Source organism: Delphinapterus leucas, chromosome 1, assembly GCF_059928025.1.
Source record: "Delphinapterus leucas isolate spDelLeu-1000000601 "Yukka" chromosome 1, BTC_Dleu_Yukka2, whole genome shotgun sequence".
Lineage (NCBI taxonomy): Eukaryota > Metazoa > Chordata > Mammalia > Artiodactyla > Monodontidae > Delphinapterus > Delphinapterus leucas.
Window position 1 is genome coordinate 34,190,732 of NC_143129.1, and position 12,600 is coordinate 34,203,331.

The window sequence follows — 12,600 nt, forward strand, 5'->3', positions numbered from 1 at the left end:
TTCATGTTTTTGATTTCTGGTTTCATTTCATTGTGGTTGGAAAAATGCTTGATATGATTTAAATCTTGAATTTATTGAGATTTGCTTTGTGGTCTAACTTGTGATCTATTCTGGATTCCATGTGCACTTGAGAAGAATGTGTTTTTATAAATCTATTAAGTCCATCTAGTCTGTGTTGTTTAAGACCAATTTTTTTTATTGATTTTCTGCCTGGATGATCAATCCATTTATGTAAGTTGGGTGTTAAAGTCACCTACTCTCATTGTATAGTTGTCAATTTTTTCCTTTAGGTCTGTTAATATTTGCTTTATATTTTTGGTGCTCCTATGTTGGGTATGCACCACATATACATTTATAAATGTTATATCTTCTTGCCAGATTGACCCCTTTATCATTAGGTAGTGCCCCTCTTTGTCTTTTATTATAGTCTTTGTTTTAAAATCTATTTTCTCTGATATTAGTATAGTTACACCAGCTTTCTTTTCATTTCCATTTGCATAGAATATCTTTTTCCGTCCCTTCACTTTCAGTCTGTGTGTGCCCTTACTCCTTTTTTTTTTTTTTTTTTTGTGGTATGCGGGCCTCTCACTGCTGTGGCCTCTCCCATTGTGGAGCACAGGCTCCAGACGCACAGGCTCAGCAGCCACGGCTCACAGGCCCAGCCACTCTGCGGCATGTGGGATCTTCCCGGACCAGGGCACAAACCCGTGTACCCTGCATCGGCAGGTGGACTCTCAACCACTGCACCACCAGGGAAGCCCTGCCCTTACTTCTGAAGTGAGTCTCGTCTAGACCGTAAACAGATTTGTGTTTTTGTTTGTTTTTTATCCATTCAACCACTCTATATCTTTTGATTGGTGAATTTAGTCCATTTACATTTAAAGTAATTATTGTATTATGTACTTAGTGCATTTTTGTATTGCTTTCTGGCTGTTTATGTAGTTCCCCTCTGTTCTTTTCTACTTTTCTTTCACTCTTCCTGTGAGATTTGATGACTCTCTGTAGTGTTATGTTTAGATTCATTTCTCACTTTCTTTGTGTATTTATGATAATTTTTTTGCTGTGTTGTTACTGTGATGTTCACATATATCCTTCTATGTATATAAGTCTATTTTAAGTTGATAGCAAAATTTAAATTTGAACACATTCCAAAATTCTACATTTTTACTCCATTGTCCCATGTTTTTTTTTTAAATGTCACATTTTACATTTTTAATTTTATGTATCACTTAACAAATTATTGTACTTTTAGGTTACTTCATAGTACTTTATAAGTGACTAATCCTCTACCTTTACTATATATTTACCTTTTTCAGTGAGAATTTTACTTTCATTTGTTTTCTTAGTATTATTGGTGCCATTTCTTTTCAGCTTAAAGTAGTCCTTGTTATGTTCCTTGAAGCCTCATTTAGTAGTGATGAACTCCTTTAGCTTTTGCTTATTTACATAAATTTTTATTTCTCCTTTAATTCTGAATGATAACCTTGCTGGGCAGAGTATTCATGGTTAGAAAATTGTCTTTTTTTTTTTCCTCTCAGAACTTTGAATATGTCATGCTACACCCTAGTCACTTGCAAAGTTCCTGCTGAGAAATCTGCTGATAGCCTTATGGGGTTTCCCTTGTATATAACAATTTCTTTTTCTCTTCCTGCTTTAAGGTTCTGTCTTTATCTTTAACTCCTGCCATTTTAGTTATAATCTGTGTTGGTATGGATATCTTTGCATTTATCTTATTTGAAACTCTCTAGGTTTCCTTTTCTGCCCCTTTCTTTCTCTCTTTTCCTTCTGGTACCCCTATAATGCAAATGTTATATTCCACTTGTTGTTGTCCCATAGGTCTCTTAAGTATCTTTATTTATTAATTATTTTTTCTTTTTTCTGCTCTGTCTGGGTGAGTTCTAGCTCACTGATTTACTCTTTTGTTTCATCCACTCAACTCTTAAACCTCTGTACTGAATTTTTTGATTTAGTTATTGTATTCTTCCTCTCCATGATTGTTGTTTGACACTTTCTTACAGTTTCTGTCTCTCTGTTGAAGTTCACACTGTGTTCATCCATCCTCTCCCAGGTTCAGTGAGCCACTTTCTGACATTACTTTTAATTCTATCAGGTTACTTATCTCTGTATCCGTAAGGGCTTTTTTGAGGTTTCATCTTGTTCTTTCATTTAAAAAAAATTTCTCTTTTTCCTCATTTCACTTGACTCTCTGTGTTTGTTTCTATGTATTAGGCAAAAGGGCTACTTTTCTCCATCTTGAAAGAGTGGCCTTGTGTAGGTGATGAATCTTCTCATTCAACCTTGCCCTAGCTCTTGGTTATCTCTTGAACCTTTATGGTTGTCCAAACTGTCTGACTTATTCTTTTTTTTTTTTTTTTTTTGCTGTACGCGGGCCTCTCACTGCTGTGGCCTCTCCCTTTGTGGAGCACAGGCTCCAGAGGTGCAGGCTCAGCGGCCATGGCTCATGGGCCCAGCTGCTCCGCGGCATGTGGGATCTTCCCGGACCGGGGCACAAACCCGTGTACCCTGCATCGGCAGGTGGACTCTCAACCACTGTGCCACCAGGGAAGCCCACTTATTCTTGATATGTCCCTGTTTTTCAGGGTGTGCCATGACCTTCCAGTGTTCCAAGAGGGGAGAATCTCATTTAGCACCTAATTTCAGGCTGATTGGAAGCCAGAACCTTAGGCAGCAGCTTTTAAAGTTTGCAAAAATATACAGTCCTGTGGGGCAGCAATTGTCATCCCTGGTGGCCTCTAGTCCAGGAAAGATATCTGGAGGTGTCCCCTGGGCAACAGTTTCAAAAATTGGGGCTCCAGGTGACTGTATAAGCTGGTAGGCCTTATAGAGCTGTTGTGAGGTCAAAGGGGTGCACAAAGATGGTGTCTCTCTGCTTAGGTACTCTGAGAGTGTTTCCTTAGCCCCTAGATGTGTGGGGAACTAGAAGCCTGTCCCCCAAGTGAAGCTCCAGGCTAAATAAATAAGCCTTTTCACAAGAAGACTGTGGCTGTGTTTCAGTCTATTGTCTGTGCAGTGCCCTGGGTTGGTAGTCTGCCTAGAACCATCCTTTCAAATGTTACAGTCCCATGGAAGTCAGTAGCACTTTGGGTCACTTGAATGTCAGCCCTACTGGTTTTCTAAGGCAGACCTTTTGGGGACCTCATCTCTCCAGTGCACATCCTAGGGGTTTGGGTGCCTGGTGTGGGGTACCAACGCCTTGCTCCTCAGGGAGAAGCACTGGACTGGTGAGATACTTCCGAATTCATGTTGCTGCACTGCGGATGGGTTTTTGCTGATAGTCTCTGTCTTTCCTACCCGTCTTGTGTTGGTCCTTGTATCCTTTGATGTGGAGAAGCAGTTCATCTAGTTGTCAGTTTTAAGAGGGAAATGATCCATATATAGCTATAGCTGTAGATTTGGTGTGTTCATAGAAGGAGGTGAGTTCAGGATCTTCCTACACTGTCATCTTGGACCCCTGTCCATTTCTTTTTCCTTTTTAAAGAACCACTGTGATTAGATTGGACCCACTCAGATACTTCAGGATCATCTTCCTATTTGAAGGTCAGTTGATTAGCAAACTTAATTCCATCTGCAACCATAATTTTCTTTCACCATGTAACTTAACATATTCCCAGATTCTGGGGATTAGGACATGGGAATCTTTGTGGGGAGTATCAAGGAGTCCTTGATACTCCTGTGATATTTTGTGCAAACCTAACTATAACACTTGTGACATGCATAGCAGCCTGAAGATGGCTAGAACAAGAACTGCAGAGACTTAACTTTGCTTCTTATGAGATGTGAAAACTACTTAACTTCTCTCTGCTTCAGTTTCCTCATTTGTGAAATGACGATGATAATAATATCTACTTTATAGAGGTGTTAAGAGAATTAAGCTACATTACTTAAGCACTTTGTAGAATGCTTGGCACAGAATAGTTGCTAAATAAATGTAATACTGTTATATATGAGCCATAAGACATCTGACACCTAGTGAATGCTGAATGTATATGAGTTGCATTCTTTTGCCTTCCTTCCTTCTCAATTTTGTCTGTTTTCTATCAGATAAGAGGTGATAGAAGAGTGGAAGAAAGAAAGAAAACGTCCTGTATGCATTCTGGAATCAAGATCCAAGAAGAATCTTCATCTTAAACCAGCTGTCAGTGTGATGGGCAAGAAAGAGTGTAACTCCACCATACTGTTTCACTTCACTGGACATCAAGAGTACTGTATTCAGGCTCTAATGGGCTGCCAGTAGGGATGATGTGAGTATGGGGACAGGTTAGTAAAACTAAATAAAATGTGGAGAAAGGACATTGTCTTTTGAGTTCTCTGAATGTCTGAATATCCAAAAATGGCAGATTCCATATTTCAAAGTGAACTTAGATTTCCTCAGTAATTTGCAAATGAGAAATGCTCAGAGTATCTTCAATAGGCCAGGAACAAGTGGAGAGCATGAGAGGAATTTGATTAATTAGTGGGCTATGATGGCCAATGGGTCTCAGAGCATTAATTTAGAAAGAATTATGAGTTTAAGTCTTTGACATGGAAGTAATGCCAGCCCATAAAGAATGCCCACCCCGTTTTTGCTGACTTTGGAGAGAATTTCCTGGTAGAGTGGTGTCAAGCTTTGAATTTGGACAAAGCCTTCTGCACTTCTGACATTTCTGTGTTTCACAGAGAGATTGTAACTCTTGCCTGGGATGATAACTTCAGCTCAAAGAAATATCAGAATCTGCCTAAGCCAAATTAACTAACTATACCTAAGTCAAAATACCTTTAAAAAATATTGTTGTGCATGTGAATGTGTGTGCAAAAGTGTATCTGTGTATGTAGATGGGGAGGAAAGTCATTGTGTGTATTTAATTCCTTAGTGTGAAAGATTTGTTCCCTTTTTCTATGGATGTTTTAGTAAAGACTCAACAAGCAACATAAAATGTATGAAATCAAATGACAAAGCAATGCAAGTCAATTCTATAAGGATTCTATGCAGACATCCCTATGTGGCTAGTATATTGCAACTAGCAATTCACAGGATATTATGTTTGTGAAATCAGGTACTTGGTTGAGAATGAGATTTTTTAAAAATTCAGGTGACTGCCATTTAAGTTTCTATCAGGGGGAGACCTTCAAGAAGGCAGATGAGTAAGATGTGATCACCTTCCTCCCCACAAATAAATAAAAAATACACCTACATGTGGAACAACTACTATAAAACGCCTACTGAATGCTGGTGGAAGATCTCAGACCTCCCAAAAGGCAAGAAAATCCCCACGTATTGGGGTAGGGCAAAGGAAAAAAGAAAAAACAGAGACAAAAGAATAGGGACAGGACCTGCACCTCTGGGAGAGAGCTGTGAAGAACGAAAAGGTTCCACACACTAGGGAACCCCTTCACTGGTAGGGATGGGGGGTGGACAGGGGTGGGGAAGCTTCAGAGCCATGGAGGAAAGCACAGCAACAAGGGTGCAGAGGGTAAAGCGGAGAGATTCCCACACAGAGGATTGTTGCCGACCAGGATTCACCAACCTGAGACACTTGTCTGCTCACCCACTGGGGTGGGTGGGGGTTGGGAACTGAGGCCTGGGCTTTGGAAGTCAGACCCGAGGAAAGGACTGGGATTGGCTGCATGAAGACAGCCTGAAAGTGGCTAGTGCGCCAAAGCTATCCAGGAGGGAGTCAGGGAAAAGGTCTGACCTGCCGGAGAGGCAAGAGACCATTGTTTTGGGGTGTGCAAGGAGAGGGGATTCCTGCTCCAAGTGCCCACAGAAGGCAGAGCACCACCTAAGCAATCTCCAGAGACAGTCATGAGCCACAGCTGTCAGCTCAGACCCCAGAGACAGGCATGAACTGCTAATGCTGCCACGGCTGCCACCAAAAATCCTGTGTGCAAGCACAGGTCCCTACCCACCCCCGCAGGGAGCCTGTGCATCCTGCCACTGCCAGGGTCCCATGATCCAGGGACAACTTCCCCTGGAGAACACACGGCGCACCTCAGGCTGTTGCAATGTCACATTGGTCCCTGCTGCCTCAGGTTCACCCCAAATTCCACTTATGACTAACTATCCCTCCCTCTCCTCAGCCTGAGTGAGCAAGAGAGCCCTAAACAGCTGCTGCTTTAACCCCGTCCTGTCTGGGCCGGGAACAGACACCTGAGGGTGGCTTACATGCAGACGTGGGGCAAAAAACAAAGTTGCACCCCAGGAGCTGTGCGAACAAAGAAGAGAAAGGGAAATTTCTTTCTTTCTTTTTTTTTTAACATCTTTATTGGGGTAAAATTGCTTTAAAATGGTGTGTTAGTTTCTGCTTTATAACAAAGTGAATCAGTTATACATATACATATGTTCCCATATCTCTTCCCGCTTGCATCTCCCTCCCTCCCACCCTCTCTATCCCACCCCTCCAGGCGCTCACAAAGCACCGAGCCGATATCCTTGTGCCATGTGGCTGCTTCCTACTAGCTATCTACCTTACGTTTGTTAGTGTGTATATGTCCATGAGTCTCTCTCGCCCTGTCACAGCTCACCCTTCCCCCTCCCCATATCCTCAAGTCCGTTCTCCAGTAGGTCTGCGTCTTTATTCCTGTCTTACCCCTAGGTTCTTCATGACATTTTTTTTCTTAAATTCCATATATATGTGTTAGCATACAGTATTTGTCTTTCTCTTTCTGACTTACTTCACTCTGTATGACAGACTCTAGGTCTATCCACCTCATTACAAATAGCTCAATTTCGTTTCTTTTTATGGCTGAGTAATATTCCATTGTATATATGTGCCACATCTTCTTTATCCATTCATCCGATGATGGGCACTTAGGTTGTTTCCATCTCCGGACTATTGTAAATAGAGCTGCAATGAACATTTTGGTACATGACTCTTTTTGAATTTTGGTTTTCTCAGGGTATATGCCCAGTAGTGGGATGCTGGGTCATATGGTAGTCCTATTTGTAGTTTTTTAAGGAACCTCCATACTGTTCTCCATAGTGACTGAACCAATTCACATTCCCACCAGCAGTGCAAGAGTGTTCCCTTTTCTCCACACCCTCTCCAGCATTTATTGTTTCTAGATTTTTTGATGATGGCCATTCTGACTGGTGTGAGGTGATATCTCATTGTAGTTTTGATTTGCATTTCTCTAATGATTAATGATGTTGAGCATTCTTTCATGCGTTTGTTGGCAATCTGTGTATCTTCTTTGGAGAAATGTCTATTTAGGTTTTCTGCCCATTTTTGGATTGGGTTGTTTATTTTTTTGTTATTGAGCTGCATGAGCTTCTTGTAAATTTTGGAGATTAATCCTTTGTCATTTGCTTCATTTGCAAATATTTTCTCCCATTCTGAGGGTTGTCTTTTCGTCTTGTTAATGGTTTCCTATGCTGTGAAAAAGCTTTGAAGTTTCATTAGGTCCAATTTGTTTATTTTTGTTTTTATTTCCATTACTCTAGGAGGTGGGTCAGAAAGGATCTCACTGTGATTTATGTCATAGAGTGTTCTGCCTATGTTTTCCTCTAAGAGTTTGATAGTTTCTGGCCTTACATTTAGGTCTTTAATCCATTTTGAACTTATTTTTGTGTATGGTGTTAGGGAGTGATCTAATCTCATACTTTTACAAGTATCTGTCCAGTTTTCCCAGCACCACTTATTGAAGAGGCTGTCCTTTCTCCACTGTACATTCCTGCCACCTTTATCAAATATAAGGTGTCCATATGTGCGTGGGTTTATCTCTGGGCTTTCTATCCTGTTCCATTGATTTATCTTTCTGTTTTTGTGCCAGTACCATACTGTCTTGATTACTGTAGCTTTGTAGTATAGTCTGAAGTCAGGGAGCCGGTTTCCTCCAGCTCTTTTCTTCGTTCTTAAGATTGCTTTGGCTATTAGGGGTCTTTTGTGTTTCCATACAAATTGCGAAATTTTTTGTTCTAGTTCTGTGAAAAATGCCAGTGGTAGTTTGATAGGGATTGCATTGAATCTATAGATTGCTTTGGGTAGTAGAGTCATTTTCACAATGTTGATTCATCTAATCCAAGAACATGGTATATCTCTCCATCTATTTGTATCATCTTTAATTTCTTTCATCAGTGTCTTATAATTTTCTGCATACAGGTCTTTTGTCTCCTTAGGTAGGTTTATTCCTAGATATTTTATTCTTTTTGTTGCAATGGTAAACGGGAGTGTTTTCTTGATTTCACTTTCAGATTTTCCATCATTACTATATAGGAATGCCAGAGATTTCTGTGCATTAATTTTGTATCCTGCTACTTCACCAAATTCATTGATTAGCTCTAGTAGTTTTCTGGTAGCATCTTTAGGATTCTCTATGTATAGTATCATGTCATCTGCAAACAGTGACAGCTTTACTTCTTCTTTTCCGATTTGGATTCCTTTTATTTCCTTTTCTTCTCTGATTGCTGTGGCTAGGACTTCCAAAACTATGTTGAATAAGAGTGGTGAGAGTGGGCAACCTTGTCTTGTTCCCAATCTTAGTGGAAATGCTTTCAGTTTTTCACCATTGAGGATGATGTTGGCTGTGGGTTTGTCATATATGGCCTTTATTATGTTGAGGAAAGTTCCCTCTATGCCTACTTTCTGCAGGGTTTTTATCATAAATGGGTGTTGAATTTTGTCAAAAGCTTTCTCTGCATCTATTGAGATGATCATATGGTTTTTCTCCTTCAATTTGTTAATATGGTTTATCACATTGATTGTTCTGCGTATATTGAAGAATCCTTGCATTCCTGGAATAAACCCCACTTGATCATGGTGTATGATCCTTTTTTTTTTTTTTTTTGCAGTACGCGGGCCTCTCATCGCTGTGGCCTCTCCCGTGTGGAGCACAGGCTCCGGACGCGCAGGCTCAGAGGCCATGGCTCACAGGCCCAGCTGCTCCACGGCATGTGGGATCTTCCCGGACCGGGGCACGAACCCGCGTCCCCTGAATCGGCAGGCAGACTCTCAACCACTGCGCCACCAGGGAAGCCCTATGATCCTTTTAATGTGCTGTTGGATTCTGTTTGCTAGTATTGTGTTGAGGATTTTTGCATCTACGTTCATCAGTGATATTGGCCTGTAGTTTTCTTTCTTTGTGACATCCTTGTCTGGTTTTGATATCAAGGTGATGGTGGCTTCGTAGAAGGAATTTGGGAGTGATCCTCCCTCTGCTATATTTTGGAAGCGTTTGAGAAGGATAGGTGTTAGCTCTTCTCTAAATGTTTCATAGAATTCGCCTGTGAAGCCATCTGGTCCTGGGCTTTTGTTTGTTGGAAGATTTTTAATCACAGTTTCAATATCAGTGCTTGTGATTGGTCTGTTCATATTTTCTATTTCTTCCTGATTCAGTCTTGGCAGGTTGTGCATTTCTAGGAATTTGTCCATTTCTTCCAGGTTGTCCATTTTATTGGCATAGAGTTGCTTGTAGTAATCTCTCACGATCTTTTTTATTTCTGCAGTGTCAGTTGTTACGTCTCCTTTTTCATTTCTAATTCTATTGATTTGAGTCTTCTCCCTTTTATTCTTGATGAATCTGGCTAGTGGTTTATCTATTTTGTTTATCTTTTCAAAGAACCAGCTTTTAGTTTTATTGATCTTTGCTATTGTTTCCTTTATTTCTTTTTCATTTATTTCTGATCTGATTTTTATGATTTCTTTCCTTCTGCTAGCTTTGGGGTCTTTTTGTTCTTCTTTCTCTAATTGCTTGAGGTGCAAGGTTAGGTTGTTTATTCGAGATGTTTCCTGCTTCTTATGGTGGGCTTGTATTGCTATAAACTTCCCCCTTAGAACTGCTTTTGCTGCATCCCATAGATTTTGGGTGTCGTGTCTCCATTGTCATTTGTTTCTAGGTATTTTTTGATTTCCTCTTTGATTTCTTCAGTGATCACTTCATTATTAAGTAGTGTATTGTTTAGCCTCCACTTGTTTGTATTTTTTACAGATCTTTTCCTGTAATTGATATCTAGTTGTGGTCAGAAAAGGTACTTGAAACAATTTCAGTTTTCTTAAATTTACCAAGGCTTGACTTGTGACCCAAGATATGATCTATCCTGGAGAATGTTCCATGAGCACTTGAGAAAAATGTGTATTCTCTTGTTTTTGGATGGAATGTCCTATAAATATCAATTAAGTCCATCTTGTTTAATGTATCATTTAAAGCTTGTGTTTCCTTATTTATTTTCATTTTGGATGATCTGCCCATGGGTGAAAGTGGGGTGTTAAAGTCCCCTACTATGAATGTGTTACTGTCGATTTTCCCTTTTATGGCTGTTGGTATTTGCCGTATGTATTGAGGTGCTGCTATGTTAGGTGCATAAATATTTACAATTGTTATATCTTCTTCTTGGATTGATCCCTTGATCATTATGTAGTGTCCTTCTTTGTCTCTTCTAATAGTCTTTATCTTAAAGTCTATTTTGTCTGATATGAGAATTGCTACTCCAGCGTTCTTTTGGTTTCCATTTGCATGGAATATCTTTTTCCATCCCCTTACTTTCAGTCTGTATGTGTCTCTAGGTCTGAAGTGGGTCTCTTGTAGACAGCATATATAAGGATCTTGTTTTTCTATCCATTCAGCCAATCTGTGTCTTTTGGTGGGAGCATTTAGTCCATTTACATTTAAGGTAATTATCGATATGTATGTTCCTATTCCCATTTTCTATATTGTTTTGGGTTCGTTATTATAGGTCTTTTCCTTCTCTTGTGTTTCTTGTCTAGAGAAGTTCCTTTAGCATTTGTTGTAAAGCTGGTTTGGTGGTGCTGAACTCTCTCAGCTTTTGCTTGTCTGTAAAGGTTTTAATTTCTCCATCAAATCTGAATGAGATCCTTGCTGCGTAGAGTAGTCTTGGTTGCAGGTTTTTCTCCTTCATCACTTTCAGTATGTCCTGCCACTCCCTTCTGGCTTGTAGGGTTTCTGCTGAGAGATTAGCTGTTAACCTTATTGGGATTCCCTTGTGTGTTATTTGTTGTTTTCCCCTTGCTGCTTTTAATATGCTTTCTTTGTATTTAATTTTTGACAGTTTGATTAATATGTGTCTCGGTGTATTTCTCCTTGGATTTATCCTGTATGGGACTCTGTGTGCTTCCTGGACTTGATTAACTATTTCCTTTCCCATATTAGGGAAGTTTTCAACTATAATCTCTTCAAATATTTTCTCAGTCCCTTTCTTTTTCTCTTCTTCTGGAACCCCTTTAATTCGAATGTTGGTGTGTTTAATGTTGTCCCAGTGGTCTCTGAGACTGTCCTCAGTTCTTTTCATTCTTTTTTCTTTATTCTGCTCTGCAGTAGTTATTTCCACTATTTTATCTTCCAGGTCACTTATCCGTTCTTCTGCCTCAGTTATTCTGCTATTGATCCCATCTAGAGTACTTTTAATTTCATTTATTGTGTTGTTCATCGTTTCTTGTTTCATCTTTATTTCTTCTAGGTCCTTGTTAACTGTTTCTTGCATTTTGTCCATTCTATTTCCAAGATTTTGGATCATCCTTACTATAATTATTCTGAATTCTTTTTCGGGTAGACTGCCTTTTTCCTCTTCATTTGTTAGGTCTGGTGCATTTTTATCTTGCTCCTTTATCTGCTGTGTGTTTTTCTGTCTTCTCATTTTGCTTATCTTACTGTGTTTGGGGTCTCCTTTTTGCAGGCTGCAGGTTCATAGTTTCCGCTGTTTTTGATGTCTGTCTCCAGTGGCTATCGTTGGTTCAGTGGGTTGTGTAGGCTTCCTGGTGGAGGGGACTAGTGCCTGTGTTGTGGTGGATGAGACTGGATCTTGGTTCTCTAGTGGGCAGGTTCACGTCTGGTGGTTTGTTTTGTGGTGTCTGTGGCCTTATTATGATTTTCGGCATAATAATGGGTGGGGTTTTGTTCCTGTTTTGCTAGTTGTTCGGCATAGGTTGTCCAGCACCGTAGGTTGCTGGTCATTGAGTGAAGCTGGGTGCTGGTGTTAAGATGGAGGTCTCTGGGAGATTTTCACCGTTTGATATTATATGGAGCTGGGGGGTCTCTTTTTGACCAGTGTCCTGAAGTTGGCTCTCCCACCTCAGAGGCAGAGCCCTGACTCCTGGCTGGAGCACCAAGAGCCTTTCATCCACACGGCTCAGAATAAAAGGGAGAAAAATTAGAGAGAATTAGTAGATGTATGAAGAAAGAAAGAAAGAAAGAAGCAAAGAAGGCAAGAAGGCAAGAAGGAAAGAAAGGAGGGAGGGAGGGAGGAAGGAAGGAAGGAGGGAAGGAAGGAAAAAAGACAGAAATAAAGAAGATACAATAAAATAAATTAAAGTATAATAAAGTTATTGAATTAAAAAATAATTATTTAGAAAACAAAAAAAAAAGGGATGGATAGAACCTTAGGACAAATGTTGGAAGCAGAGCTATACAGACAAAATCTTACACAGAAGCATACACATACACCCTCACAAAAATAGGTAAAGGGGAAAAAATCATAAATATTGCTCTCAGAGACCACCTCCTCAATTTGGGATGATTCGTTGTCTAAAGGAGGGAAGGAAAGAAAGAAAGAAAGAAAGAAAGAAAGAAAGAAAGAAAGAAAGAAAGAAGGTAAAGTATAATAAAGTTATTAAAATTAAAATTAATTATTAAGAAAAAATTTTTTAAAAA